This window comes from Peromyscus maniculatus, chromosome 15 (assembly GCF_049852395.1).
Source record: "Peromyscus maniculatus bairdii isolate BWxNUB_F1_BW_parent chromosome 15, HU_Pman_BW_mat_3.1, whole genome shotgun sequence".
In the NCBI taxonomy this organism is placed as follows: Eukaryota; Metazoa; Chordata; class Mammalia; order Rodentia; family Cricetidae; genus Peromyscus; species Peromyscus maniculatus.
The window spans coordinates 20,076,472-20,096,205 of NC_134866.1; positions in this window are offsets into that span (position 1 = coordinate 20,076,472).

Sequence of the window (19,734 nt, forward strand, 5' to 3'; positions counted from 1 at the left end):
ACTTCTGGCCTGCCAATTTAGCTGAAACTGTAAGCCACAAGCCCAAATGAGAGATAGTTGTCTTTAAAAATAAGGATTTAGAAAGCTATAGAAGAAAAATACAATGTTGGTCTCTGACCTCCACACACCCATGTTGTTCAGCTTTCTATGGGCTGTCAAAATGGAGTTGTTTTTTTTTTTTTTTTCCTCTTTTGGGGGGACAGCCACCCAGTTCTCAAATAAATCACACATGGAGGTTTATTCTTAATTATAAATACCTGACCTTAGCTGGGCTTTTTTCTGGCCAACTTTTCCTTAACCTAAATTATCCCATCTATGTTTGGCCTCAGGGATTTTATCTTTCACTTCCTGTATAGCTTTTCTTTCCTTCTTACTCCATGTCTGGGTGGCTGGGTGGCTGGGTGGCTGGGTGGCTGGTCCCTCATGTCCTCTTCCTTCCTCTCTTGTTCCTTCCTTTTCCCCCCAGGTTTCTTCTTCTATTTATTCTCCCTGCCTGCCAGCCTCGCTTATCCTTTCTCCTACTATTGGCCATTCACCTCTTTATTAGACCATCAGGTGTTTTAGACAGGCACAGTAATACAGCTTCACAGAGTTAGACAAATGTAACATTTAAAAAAAATGCAACACATCTTTTCATAATTAAACAAATGTTCCACTACATAAACAAATTTAACACACCTTAAAATAATATTCCACAACATACCCATGAACACGTATGTACACAGAACCACACATGAACAAAGATGCATATACCACAAACACCCATAAATAAAAAATAATAAATAAAATAGTAATCAAGACTGTATAAATCATCAGGAAACCTAAAAAATAACAAAGTAGAAATTAGCAGATCTAAAAGCTATTATTCTGAAAAGACAAATTAAATTACGTATCCAGAGACTTAGATCTGAGGAATAAAAACAGAATGTAATAATTACCAGTTTCTGAGAAAAGTAGAAACTGGAGGCATTCCTATAGGGATGTTAATATAAAAAGTACCTTAACGAATAGGATGACTTTATAGCATCTTTTCATGCTCTGCTCTTCTTTTGTTAGTTTGTTTGTTTGTCTGTTGTTTTTCTAGACAGGGTTTCTCTGTGTAGTTTTGGTGCCTGTCCTGGATCTCCCTCTGTAGACCAAGTTGGCCTGGAACTCCCAGAGATCTGCCTGGCTCTGCCTTCCATGTGCTGGGATTAAAGGCGTGCACCACTGCTGCACGGATCATGCTCAGCTCTTAATAGTTACATTAAAACATTTGATAAAATTTTGTTAACATATTTATGACTAAAACCTCTCACCAAATTTGATTTTGATAAACTTTTAAAGGATATCTCAAAAACTCTATAGCAGATATACAAATCAGTGTAGAAAATATTAATATTTTTTCTAAGATCATCAACAAGGTAAGTATGTTTATTTTTTCCAGTGAGGCTCACTCTCACCCAATGGTGTTTGCTTCTTATTTAGTACTGAAGGAAAAGCCCTAGATAGTTCATTAAGTTGAGGAGGAATTACATAAACACAGATGAATATTTTTTGTATAAATATAAAGCAAGGGCCTAGATAGCATTGTTGACACTGTAACAAAATCATTCTGTACGACACGAATATAGAAATAAATGTGCATATAGCTCTGTATCTGAAGCTGGAGGAGGACACTGACAGAAGAGTCTCCATTCTCTTGTTCTGTGCTTCCTTTCTTCTACCTGTGACTCTCTATGTTCCAGTACCTTGTGTCTCTAAATAACAGGACTGATTCAAAATGTATTTCAAGGGCTGAACTTCCTCTATGCAGCAGTTAGTTTTACAGGACAAATAAACCACAATAGATATCTCAAATGGGATTTCTTGGGGAGCCTGCCTTTTTGAGAAGCAATTTTCTCCTGGAAGCCAGAGAGGTCCCTAAGTGTTTCTTCCTTAGAAACCCCTGTATAGCCCAAATTAATATAATGACAAATCAGGTAATAACTACATCTACTTTACAAGTTTTTCATCTTCCACTTCACTTTCTAGCTTTTTTTTCTATGAACTTCGAAGCTCCTGTCAGTCCCTTGAAGACAGACTTGAAGCTCTTTATCTGTTCTTCCATACTTGGTCACATTCATTAAATCTCATTTCTTGGTCTTTATGACTTCTCTTGTGGAAAGGTCCAATGGGTTATCACCCCATCACAAGTGTGCCTATGCTTTCTTCGGTAACACACTCTTATTACTATCTTCTGTTAATCCACATATTTAAAAAAATGCAATCCTTGTCTTTCTTTCTAAGCCTGTATTATCTTAATATGATGATTTCACTTCCATCGAATTTCCTGCAAACAACATATTTTTTTATTATTTTTATGCTTTATTAAAACATTTTTGTACATATCACATCTTCTTTTTCCATTTTTCTATGCTCTCAACCTATTCAAAAATCAACACCAAATGACTTAAAGGCCTTTGTATAACACATGGAAATTCCAAGTCATTAAGAAAAATAGTTCAAGAGCTAGGCATATTCACTAACTATCTGATTAGACTGCAATAGATCAGAAAAAAATTAAGAACAGACAAATAGGGCTGCATTAAACTTAAAAGCATCTGTATGACAAAACAGTCAAAAGAGTAGAGAATCAACCCATGGAATGGATGACAATCCTTGCCAGCTATTCATCGGTAGATTTTTATTTTCCCATGAAGAATATTGCACTAGGCCTGACAGATATAATTTGTTTAAAGTCCTTGAAAGAGTGACCGAGCCTTTCTTAGGAAAGAGATGATCTCAACCTGGACTCAAAAATGCAAGCAGCCGTGCTGTGAACGACCTATGGAGATGGGCAGACTCCAGCCACTGAAGGCTTCTAGCCAGTAAGGCTAGTTAGGAAACCATGCCCAACAATCCAGGGGAACTTGAAAAAATTCCAAACTCCAGATGAGCACACAATATATTGAGCATCTTGGAGACACTCCTGTGAGACTGAGAAAAGAACTCAGCTAAGTCATTCAAGGGCTGTTGACTCACAAATAGAAAAATAATCAAGTATTACCTTAAGTTAATAAACTGGTGGACAGTTGATATAATTATTAACTAAGACTATATATGTATATATATATATATACACTAAAATATGTATATATATATATATATAATAGAAGATTATATAATCCATCCATATTTTGAGAATTTCTAATTAAAAAAAATTAATGTCATTCAAAGGTAATATTAATAAAAACATGTTATTGATGAAATTGGAGAGTTGTGTGATATTTTGTTTGTGTTCTGACAAACGAAGCTTGCCTGGAGATCAGAGGGTAGAGTTAACCATAGAGGCTAGGCAGGAAGCAGGAAGTTCAGGAGTTCAAGGCCACCCTGGCCTATACAAGATTGAATCAGTCTAAAAGAGAAACAGAGCTGGGCAGTGGTGGTGTGTGCCTTTAATCCCAGCAGTAGGGAGGTGTAGACAGGAACATAAATTGGAAACAGGATCTTGGTCCCATTCAATCTGAGGATTTGTAGAGACAGGACCCTGCCTCCTATTTTGGTCTATGATTTCGTGGAGGTGAGAAGTCTCTAGTGGTTGCTGCTCTGCTTCTCTCATCTTTCAGCTTTCACCCTGATGTCCGATTCTGGTTTTTATTGTTAAGACTAATTAGGATTGCACTTCATTGGAGTCTTAGTCCCCTTTAAAAACAAGAATTGAACAATGGACTAAGAAGGAAGCACAAGTACAATTTGATTAGAATTTGAAAGCAAGTCTCCAAACTTCAAAGTTCAGAACCTGGCTAAGGAAGATGGGGAAGAGGAAAATAACAAGGCGTACTTTTTGAGTTAAGGAAGCATGGAGGTCAGTACATGGCAGACAATACCCATGTGAGAAGAGTCGGATGATAGGAGAGAGTTAGGGAAAGAGTAAAGCAATGGATTGAGAATGCATGATTAGATAAGACACAGCAAGAAGAAAGGAAAGCTAAGCTGTTCTGAGTCATTCAGAAATAAGGGATGATTTATGAATCCACAGGGATGCAGGTTCCATAAGTGACTGCACAGAGAACAGGGACCTGGGAAGGAAAATGCATCATTCAGGGATCTTACCCGCCATCTCTTTCACATGTCCTAATGTGGAGCCCACCTTCCTAAGTGTAGATCCCTTCTTTATGAGGGCTGGTCTCTTTGCCAAGGGACTGAAATATACTATTGGAATCTTGCGGCTCTACCAGAGCTTCCATTCCCTTGAAAAGGAGAAATGAGTTTCCCTAAATGGTCCTTTACTGCTACTATAAAAAGAGCTCTAAAGAAACTGTGTGAGAAAGCCAAGTGAAAGCATGCAATATGGTGTATTTGTTCTTATAAGATTTTTTTAATGAAGTGATTAGTAATATGTTACAAAAAATAGCACCAATTATGGTGAGGCCACATGGAAACTTTAGCTTTCTAAATTTCTCATATATGAAATTACACATATTCTAATTTTCTGATAACATGACACATTTCCTCATAAATATATCAGTGCAATAAACAGTTTACATCTGCCTGGCTTGTTGAAGGTATCACATTAGCTTAAGAGGGTAACTCAGAGAGCAGAGCCTGATAACAACCCTGCTTTCATTTACTTTGAATTCTAGTGTGAAGAAAGAATAAAAAACAAGCAAAGAGATGACCAATAAATGTTACCTAGAAATATATATTAAAATAAAATGCATGAAGGTGTTTTAAGCAACAGAGCATGGGGTAGAGGTTCTAGTTTTAATGAACTGAAGCAATGCATTTATGAATCCTGTGTACTGATAGAACTTGGAAGCAGGAGCTGATGCAGAGCCCAGGGAGGGGTGCTGCTTACTTGCTTGCTCCTCATGATTTGCTCAGCCTGCTCTCTTATAGAACTCAGGACCACCAGTCCAGTGATGACATCACCCACAATGTACTGAGCCCTCCCCCATTAATCACTAATTAAGAAAATGTCCTACAAACCTGCATGTATCTTTGTCTTATGAAATTATTTTCTTAACTGAAGTTGCCTCCTTTCAGATGACATTAGCTTGTGCCAAGTGGACATTCCACTACTCAGCACACACAGCATGCAGTATCATCAGCAACCAGGGCTTACCACTTAGCTTTGGGGTACAATTAATATCGATATCAGCAGCCTGCACGATATGTGTGGGGGCAGGAGAGTATTTAGGGGCTTCTCTTGCCAACAACTTGTAAGGAGGTAGCCAAGTCTACCCAATAACGTAAGGCTTCCAGGATTGTCTCCATGTACACATTCATGGTGCCTTGATTAACTCACTTAATATTTTTACCAAATTAATTAAATATTGATTTAATGTTGCAGTGTAACTGTGCAGGGGGGAAATCAGAGAACAATTCATCATAATTGTTTTTCTCCTACCCTTTTTTGTGACATTCAAGGATCCAGGTTTTCAGGGGTAAATACAATCCATTTTGTCAGCCATTAATTAAAACTTCTAATTGTTGTATTTATTGATCTTCCTAATATCTTTCCAAAAAATATAACAAACCCAAAGGCATAGTAAAACCTTTTCACAAAAGATAGCCAGGATCATGGAAGATCCACTTGTATTAGTTCCAAGAAAACATGAATTGGGTATTGGACCTAGCTGTTTTGGGATGGTCTTTCTGTATGCTATGAATATATGTTGCTACCATTGGTTAATAAAGAAGCTGCTTTAGCCTAAGGCAGGATAAGAGCCAAGTAGGAAATCTAAGAAAGATACAGGGAGACAAGGTCAGATTCAGGGCAGACACCATCCAGCAGCCCAAGGAGTAAGGTGCCAGTATAGTAGAATATTATTTTAAGGTGTGTTACTTTTGTTTATGTTACATTTGTTTAACTCTGTGAAGCAATGTTACAGTGCCTGTATAAAACACCTGTTGGTCTAATAAAGAACTGGCGGATAGCAAGGCAGGAGAAAGGATAGGTGGGGCTGGCAGGCAGAGAGTATATATACAAGGAGAAAATTGGGAGGAGAGATTTAAGATCTAGGAGCTAGAGAAAGAGGACTCCAGGGGCCAGCCACCCAGCTACACAGCAAGCCATGGAGTAAGAGAAAAATTTGCAGAAAGTAAAGAAAAGGAAAAGTTAAGGAAAGCTGGCAAGAAACTAAGCCAACCTTAGGATGGGCATTCATATTTAAAAACAAGCCTCTGTGTATGATTCATTTGGTAGCTAGGTGGCAGGCCCCGCAAAAGAGAGCAAAAACCTCCAACAGCATGCCAGCAGAATGGTAACACCACAGCAGCCACGTGACAATAAATAGATTAATAGAAATAGGTTAATTTAAGAGGTAATAGCTAGCTAGCAAGAAACCTGACCCATAGACCAAACAGTTTGTAATTAATAGAAGCCTCAAGTATGTTTATTTGGAAAACACTGCAAAACACAGGAAAACTTCAAGCTACACCTAGCCCTTAAAAGGAATATGAGTCAATGTTAGCAAGATCCAATTTAACTGGGAACTTTTCTCACCAGCTGTACCAGTTGTTTGGAAAAAAAATAGCAATGCTTGAAAAAGGGAAAGCCAATCTGGTGCTCCATAATCCATAGCCATTCTCTGTAATAAAGTTGGCCCTCTCATCTACTACATCAGGGCATGGAAACTACTCTACCTAGAACAATTACTAAGTGGTGGTAGGGAAATAGATAGGAATTGGCTACTCACTTTTTGGGCAAGGATCACAGAATCAGAACTTCCAGGAATGCTGATTGATTGGGTGTTCTTTGTTTTTTATTTTGTTTCTGTTTGCTTTTTCTAGAAATGCCAGGTGGGCACACTGGCTTCTTAACTTCTAAAGTAGCACCATTCCTTGTGAATTATAGGTGAGGTTATGGCAAACAGAAACTCCAAGGAAGATACTAATCCCTTCTGGATAATGTCTGCAGAACTGAATCTCTGGGTTTTCCCAGTGGAAATGGGTCATAACTCTTCTCCTACTGTGGCCAATTCCCTAAGTGATTAGGGATCTACCACTTCAGAATAGAAAATGTTACAGTAGTCTAGATTGGGGCTCTGATGGTGTCCATTAATGAAAAGCAATTACCTTCTGGTTCAAAGGGGAAAAACACAATTTAACTCTTTCCTGAGCAGAACCTAACATTCCAAGCTAACCAGAACACAGGAACAAATCAAACTGTGGAAGTCAATCTTTTGGATAAGAGACTAGACTTCTGAGAGGTGATTTCAGCTAAGGTCATGCTATGGTAGGTATAGTAATACTTATCTCTTTAGTGAGATAATGTAGTTGTTTGTTTTTTCCGGAAAGCATACTCCAGGTGTAGCTTTGCTGTTGGTTTCTGTTATAACCTGTTAGTCTGTCTGCCTTTCTGATTGCTCACTCAGTTCTTACTCAAAAGAATGTAACTTTTTACATTTATTCTTTTCTATCACTTATTATCACTTGGTTCTCAGATGCCAGACAGAATCACACATACTTTCTTTGGTATTTTGTTGTTTGGGCTGTTTATTCTTTCTCTGAAGTTCCATCCTTTTTCTTTTTCTTTTTTTCCATTTGTTTTTTGTTGTTGTCCTGTGTCTGTTTGCTGAACTATGTCTAACTCAAAAAGTCCTTGGCTTCCTCTTCTCCATCTCTCTCCTCCAGGCAGCTGCCAAGGTTTGCTGTTTGTCTGATGTATGGTTCTTTTTCTAAACTCTATTAAAACTGTCCTTGAGCTTCCTTCTGACTAAATTTTCAAATTACTTTACAAATTAGATTAAAAACTCTTGAAGAGGATGTCAGTTTTCCAAATAGCATGTGTTACTTTGGATAGAACTCCACAGAGTTTTCAGTAGCAATGATAAGCAGGGTATGTCTAAGCTGTGCATCTACCCCTGGTATTTTTTCCTGCGGAGGAAAATGCATGCAGTAAATTCTCCTAGGAATTATTTCATTCTTAGAAATAGCTATGTTTTGTTTGTTTGTTTGTTTGTTTGTTTGTTTGTTTTCTTCTCAACTGTACTGCTTTATGTCAGTATTTACTCACCTCTTCCACTTTGCCTGGTGCTTTTTAAATTAGTTAAGGGAAGAAAAAAGACATGTCCTTTCACAGTGTTATTTATACTTACGTAACAATCTCTGCCACTAAATCCAGTTATATATTCAAAAGGAAAGACAGAGAAGGAAGAAGTGAGGGAGAAGAAAGGAAGGAATTAAGAGAGAAGTAAGAGAGGGAGACAGTGATGAAGGTGAGGAAGGAAGAGAGGGAGAAAAGGAGGAAGAAAAAACATTTTGGGGTACATTTCAACTGGATACATGAAAAAATGACATGATTGCTATTTACAAAACTCATTTCTGTGAGAAGCAGAAGGTGCCAGGTAAAAACAATGATACTGCCTTAGTTTTACTCTTCATTTCTGAGGAAGATCTGAAAAGAACTACTTAAGAAGATTTTTCTCAGTTAATGGTTTCAGCAGTTTCCATACACTGTACATGGAAGGAATGAAGTGCATCATCTGCTCACATCCTGATATCTAGGAATCAGAATGAAGGCGAGCCTTCAAACTTGCTTTCTGGGCATCTTGTCTGTGGACTGATGCTATCCATGATCATGACACCTTTCTTGTCTTACTCATCTTTCCTGTAATAATCACTTTACAGACTCACATATGTATGTGCTTTGCTGTTTTTTTAGGTACCTCTCAGTTAAATCAGTTCATCATCTCTAATAACCATCACAGATACCCTGTTACCTGGTACATAAAATTTACAGTAGCTTGCAAATATGTGGCATATTAAAATAGTTTTAAATGATAAATGATGAGAGATGTAACTTCATCATAATTCCTAATTTTCATTTGTATTTAATTGTTAACATGTTTTATTATGTCTTATTTAATACTTTTATTTACCAGTTTACATATTGTTCTTAGTTTGTCTGAAAAGAACACATAGTATCGTCAGGCTGAACATGTAGTTACAGAAAATATATGTTCATGGATAAAATTATTTTGCTCAAATACAGAATATATTGCCCCACTGCTCAACACTTCAAGTATTAATCACACTGAAATGTTATCAACATTATTTGAACATACAGTCTCTCTACTCTGGTATGACAGAAAAAATGTTTAGAAAATTTTCAGGGTGAGAGAATTGACTCAGCAGTTAAGAGCATATACTGTTCCATGCGGCCTGAAATTCCAGCTCCAGGGGTTCCAATGTCATATGCCAGCTTCTGTGAACAGTTGCACTCATACACATAAACAGACACACATACACACACATAATTAAAAATAAAATCAATATTTTAAATAGAAATTATATTAATTGTTATGCCTTTATAATCAAGAATTTTTATCTATCCATGTCACTAGCTACACACTTCTGTGTGTATTCACATTTTATGTGGTTTGTTAAGAAATATGTGGATTTTTATATGTTGACATGGCTTTGATTATATTTTTACTTGAATAAGAATTTCTTCACATATATCTTGCAAAGCACACAAACAAAATTCAATACAAAGCAAATCATTAAGGCCTTTTGGCACCATTATTCAACAAATTCACTGACAATCATAAGTGAACAATGAATAAATAAGGCAATTGAGAGAGTATCTTTGGGGAACTATATTTAGAGTTCATATTTAACAAGCCATCTCACTCAAGAGCAGTAAAAAAAAGAACCAAGCATCACGAACCTAGTAAATTAGTAATGAAAAAATGTGAAGAAAAAAAAAAGACTAATGGATCCGAAGAATACCATAGATCATGACATGTTATTTCCAGACTGTTAACCATGACTGTGATGAACAATTGCAGGTGCTTAAAATTCCCATGACTTCATAAAGCATTAATTAGACAATGAATGTCAAAAGAAAATCATGAACAGAGCTTCTCGAATGGAAAGTGCATGACCACCTGTATCAGTATCCATCCCCTCAGAAGAATGGTAAAAATGTAAATTTAAGTCAATTACCAGAGACTTATGAATTAGAATACTAAATACAGTTGTCTCAAATTCTAACTATATAAGTAACACCCAAATTATTCTGTCCACACTGCCATTTCAATGCATTGAATTAAAGGAGTGAGTACAGGAATAAAATTCCTTTAATCAATCTTGATGGGTTATTTGAATATCACCTTTGCAGCTGAGCCATGATCCTAGTCAGCTACATGACCAAATCCTGCCCTGAATATCATTTCTGTATGTTTTTGGATGAAACTATCATTTAAATCAGTGTGTTTGAATGAAGGCAATTACATTTCAGAATGTGAACAGAACTTACTTGTAAGTGAAGGATTGAACCGGACTCTGCAAAACCACGGTTTTGTGGCTTGAATGTCAACATTGACCTACCTTGGTATTTACTGTAGCAGCACATACTGAAGATCTGAAATTTCCCGTATTCCTTAATCATGGCAGCAATTCATAAATTGGTTCAGTTTTCCATTGAAAATCTTCAAAGTGAACTGATTGTTATCTATTTAGGTTTTTCAAGATAGGGCCTTTTGTGTAGCCCTGGAACTAGCTCCATAGAGAGAGGTTGGCTTCAAACTCACAGAGATCTGCCTGTCTCTGCCTCCTGAGTACTGGGATTAAAGGTGAGTGCCACCACCACCCAGCCTTTAAAATGTGTATTTTGTATTTGTTTCAAATTCAGTTTTATTCTGCACATATGAGGACAGAACCATGAACCTACTCTCAACTACAGAAGAAATTGAAATACAATGTTGCCCACACCCAGAACTGACAGAGTACAGAAAATCTTTGTTGTCTCAAATATTGGAGTTAATTCTTTCTATCTCTTTTATCCTCTATGTAAGCCATTTTGAGCCTGATTAATAAATAGGTTCAAATCAGTTTCGCAGATCATTATTATTGCAATAATCTTTTCCAGTAAAATCTCTCCTTAATTCCAAAGTAGTTTTTAAATAATTAAATTGATTACTCAGTAATTTAAGCATGTATTCCATTCCTAGTTAACTCTGTCTACCTCATGGTTGTGGAGTGGGTGTGGTTCAAATTCTGTGAGCAAAGGAAATGGGTCAATCTTATAGTGGATGATAAACTCCTCCACAGGATATAGTATCCACAACGTGGATGCATCCTACTTAATAAATGAGGGAAGTATGACCTCACATGACAGGTGGTGGAGGGAGAGCTGGAAACAGTTTGTTCAATGTGGAAATAGTTTATGTGTCTAAGGAAGCTGATTAAAATTATCTTATGAAACCAAATGTAATGTATTTCTTTTCACAATATATGAAAAGCCTGGCTTACTCAAATTGTATGTAGTATACAACAGTAGATTTTGGAGTTGAAACTTTAGTTTCTGCCAGGGAAAAATGTTTTATTACATTCCTTCCAATGCATCATATCTCTCTCATATATGTCACAGTTTAGAACTGCTCATAACTAAACTCAATTTTTTATTAATTTACATTATTAATATTACAAGGGATATGGGAATTGAATAGTTCAATACAGATGATATTTATAAGCATTCTTATAATGAGCATAGTATTTCCACATGGAGATAATAAGTTCAATTATAATTTAATCATCATCTTTGAATCATTCTTTCAGTGTTATTTTCATAACTTGGATTCCTAAAACTAGATATGGTATTTTGAGAGAATAAACATATATGAAGAATTATGTACACAGCAAGTTTGTATAAAATATGTGACTAAATTCGAAATGTCAATTTGCTTCTTGCCATTTGTGACCAAATCACTTGTGATCATTTTTCATATATCATAGAGATCAATGCAAGTTATTTTAGTGTGCTTTTAGTCATATTAAAGTTGTTTATTTTATTTAAAAAGAGGCCAAGCAGAACAAGGAAAATCTAGTGACTGAGAATACAAAATACTTCTGACAGGTTTCTCAATTTTGGTTACTCCTCTTCCACCATCTTCTGGTGACTTTTGAGAATGCAACTCCTGTCCTCAAAATGTTCTGGTTTTTGTTTTTGTTTTCCCAAGTGATGTTAACAATCTTATTGACAAAGTTTTATTTCTTTGCTTTTTATCTACTTAATTATAGCTGTATATATATATATATATATATATATATATATATATATATATATTTGAATATTTGTTTTGGAAATTGCATATACAGTGCACTGTGTGTTTTTTCTCTTCTCTGGCAATTGCATCAGTCTGCCATAAAAAGTTAATGAAAACTGAATAACTTAACCCGTGGTGTCTCCGTTTCCCACAGACCTTGAGTCTGGTACTCCAAAGTCAAGGTCCTCCTGTGGCCTTCTGTACTGAAGGCTGTTTCCAGGCCTGCAGCAGCCAGTCAGTCTTCCAGGTATGAATAAACCCAAAAAATAAAAATATAGTCGTTCATACTCTCTCTAACCATCTTTTTTTATATTAGGAAAACACTGCAACAACCTCATTAATTGCTCATCATTTCCATAAAGGATCAATCTTGAAATAGTCATATCAGGGAGATTAAGTACTATGAACAAAATTTGAAGGGACATAGTTTAATCCATTACAGTAAGTGTGTGACATGATCCAAACATTATTTTTTAACAGAACTATGATATTTTATTATCGCTTTTTGCAATAAGAAGGAAAGAGAAATGGGGAACAAGAGAAAAAGAGAAAAAGGAAAGAAGGGAAAGAGGGAGGGAGGGGAGGAGGGAGGGGGAGAAAAGAAAGCAGGCAGATAGAGAAATATAGATAAAGGGTTTTCAGATTATTGGGGAAAGAAAGACTAAAATAGATAAGGAAACTTCTGTTTGCAATAGACAGAGACCATTACAGTAAACCACAACCCATCCAAAATCAGAGTTATAGAGCCCAGTTCCAACTGATAGGTTTACAAAAACAAGTTCTATACCTAAGGCTCAATGGTCACTGTGGCAGAGAGAAACACAGACTGTATGAGCCAGAGCACCATTGCTAGGAGATTGTGTCTCCTGGAAATGTCAGAAGCTGCACCTATAAAGTGTCAAAAGGAGCTAGAAAAGGACAGCAACAATAGACACACCAAAGTGGACGGGGTACAAATCTCACAAGGACTCAATCCTGTGCAAGGAACTACAGGTCACTAAGAAAGGCTGAGAGCAGTGGATATAGTCTTATCCAGGAAACAGCATGCCAACTGATTATCTAATACCCAATGGCCAGCCCTGAAAAGATATATACAAGCAACTTTATATGGACAGAGAAAGGTGTGCTTGTGTTTAAGAATACACACACACACACATATGTATATATATATGTATATATATATATATATATATATATATATGTAACACCAATTAATATAACAATAATTAATGAAAAAACAGGGCATAAATTTGAAAGAGAGCAAGGAGGAGTATATTTGAGAGTTTGGAGGTGGGAAAGGGAATGGGAAATGGTGCAATTAAATCTTGTTCTCAAAATATAAAGGAAATGCTTTTTCTAAATAAAGCAAAAAAACTTTAAAAACAATTACGACATCAAGATAACCAGATATAAACAATCAGAAGAACGTTTGCGACCCCATATGAGTAGCTTCTTCTTTTTTTTTTTTTTGCAAGGTTGTTCTTTCTTTCTAAAATAATGTTTGGTTGGAATAGGAAGAACCAAACATTATTTTAAAAAGAAAGAACAGCCTTGCGGTATGTGTCATGTACTGTAAACCCTTTACTGCTTTATGTAGTCATTTACTTCTCAATATTTGTTAATCAGTATGGATCACTTTATATGTTTTGCTCACAAATGTTATCAACACATATTTCTAACATTAAGACTCAAATAGTACTGGAGAGATGGCTCAGCTGTTAAAGGCTAGGCTCACAACCAAAAATATAAGACTCAAATAATGAGTCTCATCTCTTTTCATATTGAGTGATGTCAGACTCTTTAATAAACAGACAAGACTTCACAATTAAGAAGTCATAAATGCCCACATTAATTCCAATCAATACCACAAGCACTGCCAGAGGGGCACAACATTGCTATTCATGCGGCTCATCTAAGCTACCTTGGAACCTCAGGTACAGCAGAAGGCCCTGATGTAGTGGATTAAAACCCTTGGTGAGGAAATCCTAACTCCATTACTGTACTATCTCCTCATGTAAAAATAAGGACACTCAAGAAGTTATGTCATTTTGTCAACTTCCCTTTCTGTAGTTTTAGTCAAATTTCCTTTTTAGAAACTTTAAAGGGCGTTAAGTGAAATTTATAACTGTAAAAATATATGACTTAATAGTTTATATTCTATTTTGATTAAATTAGTACTAAAGTATGGCTGGAAAACATACATCATTCCATTGATCATCGGAGAGTAAGACTGCCAACAATTTTGCTCTGTTTAACATTTTTATTTCCTTTTCGCTTCACTATAAGCTATTTATGAACTGTAGAAAATTATTTTCAAAATACATGAAATGATCATTTTGTATTTGATGTGGCATTGCCTCCTCTCCATATTCATATGCTGAATCTCTACCTTTTGTCTAGTGATATATAAAATGGGACTCATCATGGTGCTACTTAATTTTAGTTTGGCCTCAAATGTGAAGCTCAGTTTCAACAGCCAGTGTTCTGTTAAGGACAGGAACAAAAGCAGAAGAATTGTCCCTCTCTGCCCTATGAGGAGGCTGCAGGAAGTCTGTAAGTCTGGAAGAGGCCTCACTCCATAACCTTATCATGTGGACAGGATAATATTAGACATATGGACTCAGAGCTCAGAAAAAAAATGTATTTCTGTTTTGTAAACAACTCAGCCTCTGGCATTTTATTATAGTCATCTGTGCTAATCAATACAGCCTTATACCTTTAAAAAAATCACACAGTTCTTAACTATATGCCCCCACACACATACACAAAGCACACTAATAATATTACTAAACTATTAATATTCAAGAAGAATTTTACTTGTAGAAATATATAATTTTCTGAGCTCTTTAGACTCAGGAAACCTAAAAATATCACTGAATGCCTTATGCTTTTTCAAAAAATTTCAATGATAATTTATGGTAATTGTTGCTGCTTTATCTGAAATTGACACAAAAGGTTAGGCTTTGGAGACAGTGTCACATTTGCCTGACATGCTTCTAGGATTACTTTGTCTCCTGAAGGATGTGAGCTTCATTCCGGAGGCTGACACTCTCTGAGGCTGACATTCTGGGCCTGATATCAGTTCAACCTAATTCTGACCCTGAGAATAGAGACAGCTTTTCTACAAGTTGGCATGGCCTTTGTGCTGGTTTCTTCCTTTGTCCACTGTCTCAATGGTAACTCCTCTTCTGAGTTACACAGTTGTGCATTGATTTGGCAATCAGAATATTTTCTGAAACATTGTGATCCCATTTATGCACCCTGTAGTCAAGATAATTTATTATTTAGGTACACAGTCACGATACCAATAATTTGAATTCTCTTTATTTGTCCCTGTTCTATGTATACCAACTAACGACATAAACAAAAACATCTACCTTGAGGAACTTTATACATGGCTCACAATGACTAAATTCAAGCCTATAAATCCATGTTGCTTGAATTGACATGATGGATACATAGCACTGACCAAAATGTTGTAACAGATTCATGGACCTGAAATATCCTTTGAAATGAACTGATTCAAATATATTCATTTTCCATACTTAAGAAATATAAAGTAATATAATAAAATGTACGTGAGGATTCTATTAGAGTCCTGTCGTATAAAAGTAGGCTAGACGTGCAAAATATATCTAACTAAGTTGAAGCCAAAGCAGTTTGTCTACTTCTTTCTGAAGGCTGTGGAGAAATGCTGTCTACTAGATTTTACATATTCTAGAGGATTGCACATTTCATGATCATTGGTCCGAGATCTGGGGCATTCTTTGCAGTAAGATATGTTCCAAAACCAAAAAATATGGAGATGACCTTTCTGTCACAGCTTTCATGAAAGACAGCTGAAGTCAATTTCAGTATTGTTAGGACCCACTTGAATAATAAGCAGCCACTTCGCCTCAAATCATGTAGCTTATTCCAACTTGTGAATACATTTTGTCATATAAGATTAAACACAGCTCTTAAAGACATGGCTGCCTTTGGCAGAGGTGGGGAACACTATCCATTATGTCAAAAGAAATATGTGAAAAATTCTGAAAGATGTGAATATTTTACTTCTATCCAGAAAATATTTCTGTGGCAGCCCTTGAAAGATAATTTATTTTCCTAGATGTCATCCTACCTCAAGTAGTCTGTCTATAAAACAATCTTTACAGTTTCAGCGTGCTTCACTTTCTTCATGTATCCTTGCTTTTTGTCTTAGCTTCATACTGTAATGTCAACTCTCCTATGCACACGCATTTAGTCATCTGATGGTTAATGGATAGTGCAATGGATTGAGTGAGAAATGTCTCCCTCAGGCTCATGTATTCGAATATTTGGTTTCTCATTCTTGCCTCTGTTTTGGAAAAGTATTGAACTTTTTGACAGTGGATCCTTGCTGAAGAAAATAGCACAGAGAGAAAGCAGAGCAAGCAGTGAGGGTTCATAGCCTTAAACTACTTCCTGTATGATGCCATGATAACTTCAACCTTCTTTCTCCTATTACCATGCTTCCCTCATTATTATGGACTCTTCTTCCAGAGGCATAAGCCAAAATAAAGGTTTCCTTCCACAAGTTGCTTTTGGTCATGTTGTTTTTTAATCAAGGCATAAAAAAAGAACTAACAATAGAGACATTGTTATTATCAGAGTGGGGTTGTTGCAGCAAATAACCTAGGCATGTTTTGTTGTTGTTTGCTTACCTTTGTTTGTTTCTGAGAAATATGGAAGACTTTGGAACTTTGAACTAGAAAAGCAGTTGAAGGCTATTAGTAGACCTTAATGAGCTATTCTATTAAGACACTTGGAAACAGAAGTTCTCGGAGTATTACCAATTGTAAGTCCTAGCTCTGCCTTGCAAGGTTTCAGAGGGAAACAAGGATTCATTAGCCACTGGGCTAGAAATCCTTCATAGGATCTTTGGGCAAATAATCTGTTTTCTGCCCATGTCCTGAAATTTTCTGTGAGGGAGAATTTATAAGTAATAGAATGATTTCTTTGGTAGAGGAAATGTTAAGTGTCTAGAGACTAGCCCTCAGCAGGTCAGAGAAGATGAAGAGAAGGTTTGGAGTCAATGAAATTACTGGACAGATACACAGACACATGCAGTAACTTTATCTGAGCAGAGAAAACTTAATTCCTCATTTTATTATTCCCTTTCTGCTGCTTGTTCTTTCTCTGTTCTGTTCTTCTACCCAGTTGTTCCCCTCTTCCTTCTCCTCCTCCTCTTCCTCCTCCTGCTCCTCCTCTTCCTTCTTCTTCCCTGATATGTTCCTTCTATAACTTTCCTGATCTTTTTCTTCTTCCTCTTTCCTGATGTTTTTCTTCTACCTCTCTTATTTTTATCTTATCCTTTTGATAGTTCCTAAGACAAAAGTTCTACATAAGAAAAGATTACCTCACAACCACAGGCTACATATTTTCCAAAAGTAAATTATAATTGTTACACCAGGAGAAATCACATTATGATCATGTTATATGTATTGCTGAGAAGCCCACAAGTAGTTAAACATTTTCTTTTGTTTTTATTTTTCCCACCATAACATCTTCACCCCAAAGCAATGATTCTTTTATAATTGATTAACAAAGTTTTAAGCAAGCCAAGTATATTTCATCCAGTTCCTTTTGTACTGGCAGGCTGCTGTTTGTGGTTACAAAGAAAGAATCAATAATTCTATTATTTATCTCTAAAGTAATCTTATAAAAAATCTTAAGAGTCACAAATCTAAACTTTTATATGTAAAAAAAAATCTGTCATTTCTACTTTAACTCCTCAGAGTGCACATCCTCTCATCAACTTTTTTTTTATTAAAACATACTAGGAAATCAAAAGCAAAAATGTGTCCAAGAAATTGATCATCATCTTCAACAAAAAAAGCACATCAGCTAATAATAACTGGTCTGTCTTTGTCCTTGTTCCCTGACCTCATTGAGTCTCCTGTGTAACTATTAAAAGCATGCCTTTCTAAACTTTAAATTGTTCCCCAAGACTTTCTACCTCAAAGCCATAAACAACAATACCTTAGCCTGAATTTACTAAGGATCTCTGTCTCTAAATTCTCTCTAAAGTTGGTGGTTGAATCATTCACCTGATCCAGCAGCAATGCTTGGAAAAAGTCAATCAGTATTATTGTTGTACACACCAGTGACACTGCCCAGTGAGAAGCTCCAAACCCCCTTAGAATTTTTTTTTAACAATTCAAAGATTACAGGAGACACTGTGACAACAAGAGTAATATATGGTGATATTTTATTTGTACTAAAATGTGATTTTAATTGTATGTTAATAAATAAAGTTGCCTGGGGTCAGAGCTATTAGAGCCATAGCAAGAGCGCGGCGGTGGTGGCGCACACCTTTAATCCCAGTGCTTGGTAGACAGAGCTAGGTAGATCTCTTTGTGTTCAGGGATACAGCCATCATTGGAGACATATGCCTTTAAGACCTGGAGGGCTGTACTTACAGGCAGTGACGAGGCAGTCATGTGTTTGGGTTTACAACCAACGAGAAGGCAGAACAGAAAGACTATATTAAAGACAAACACAGAGGAAGTAGCTCTCTTTTGGAGAAGTAGGAGCACCGCAGGAGGAAGGGTAAGATTTTAGCTCTGAGCTCTGACCTCTTGGCTTTCTCTTTACATTGGTTCTGTGTTTCTTATTTAATAAGACGGTTGGGTACACCTACAGTAATTAGCAGAGCTGTGCTCAATAATAGTGTGAGGTCCTCAGGAAACTTGGTGTTCTGCCTCTCCAAGGCTCATCCACTGCGATTATACTAACTAATGAGCCATTTTCCATGAGTTCCAAAGCTGCTCACTGTTTCTCTTGCATGGTCCCCAACAGTTACAACAACATTACATTGAGTTTGTACTAGTCTTTTATTGATTATTTTTAGACTTTAATATTCACAAAAGTAAAAGTGTGATAAAAATAAGTGCAAAATGTCGAGTTTGGTGAGGGAGCTTAACATCATAGCCATGGTATATGCTGAGAGACTGATATTGAAACATATCAGTACCAACAAAGAGAAGTCGATGCTACATTGTAAAGATAAGACTCCAATTTCTGAAATAGAACCTAAAGGATCACTTGATCCTAGAAAGTATTTTTTTTTCAATTTATATCACTTTACAAAAGCTGCTATTAGCAATGGCTGTTTTGTCTACATATTGTTGAGAATACTATAAAAATTAGATGTTTGGGGATTTTTCTTCGGGCAATTTCAGAGAAGCCCTGAGGCCATACAATGCATGGCAGGACTGGAGTCCCTGGAAGGTTGATACAGTATATGCATGAATCTATGAAGGTGTAGCCTGGATCACAATGGAGAATCTAGAATTTTAGACATGCTAAAGCCATGAAACATCTGTAATCTGTATACAGGGAATGTAATTAGCCAAAGAGAGAGATGTATGTTGTAGGTAGCAAAGCTTTATGGGAAGAGATCCCTATACCGTGTAGATGTAAAACATCCGAAACTGGAAATGGAGCTATAAGACTTGATGTTTGGCCTACTAAATTTTGGTCTTGTTTTGATATTTCCTCACTATGCCTCATCGCTCCATTTTTGGAATGAGAATGTATAGTCTTTGACATTGAATATTGGAAGCATGTAATTGGTGTTTTATTTTCTAGATGTCACAGTTGAGATATTACCTGGAGTCTCAGAAGACACTTTGTAATTTTGAACAGTGTCAAGACTATTAAGGACTATGTGAACTTTTGAAGTTGGACAAAATGG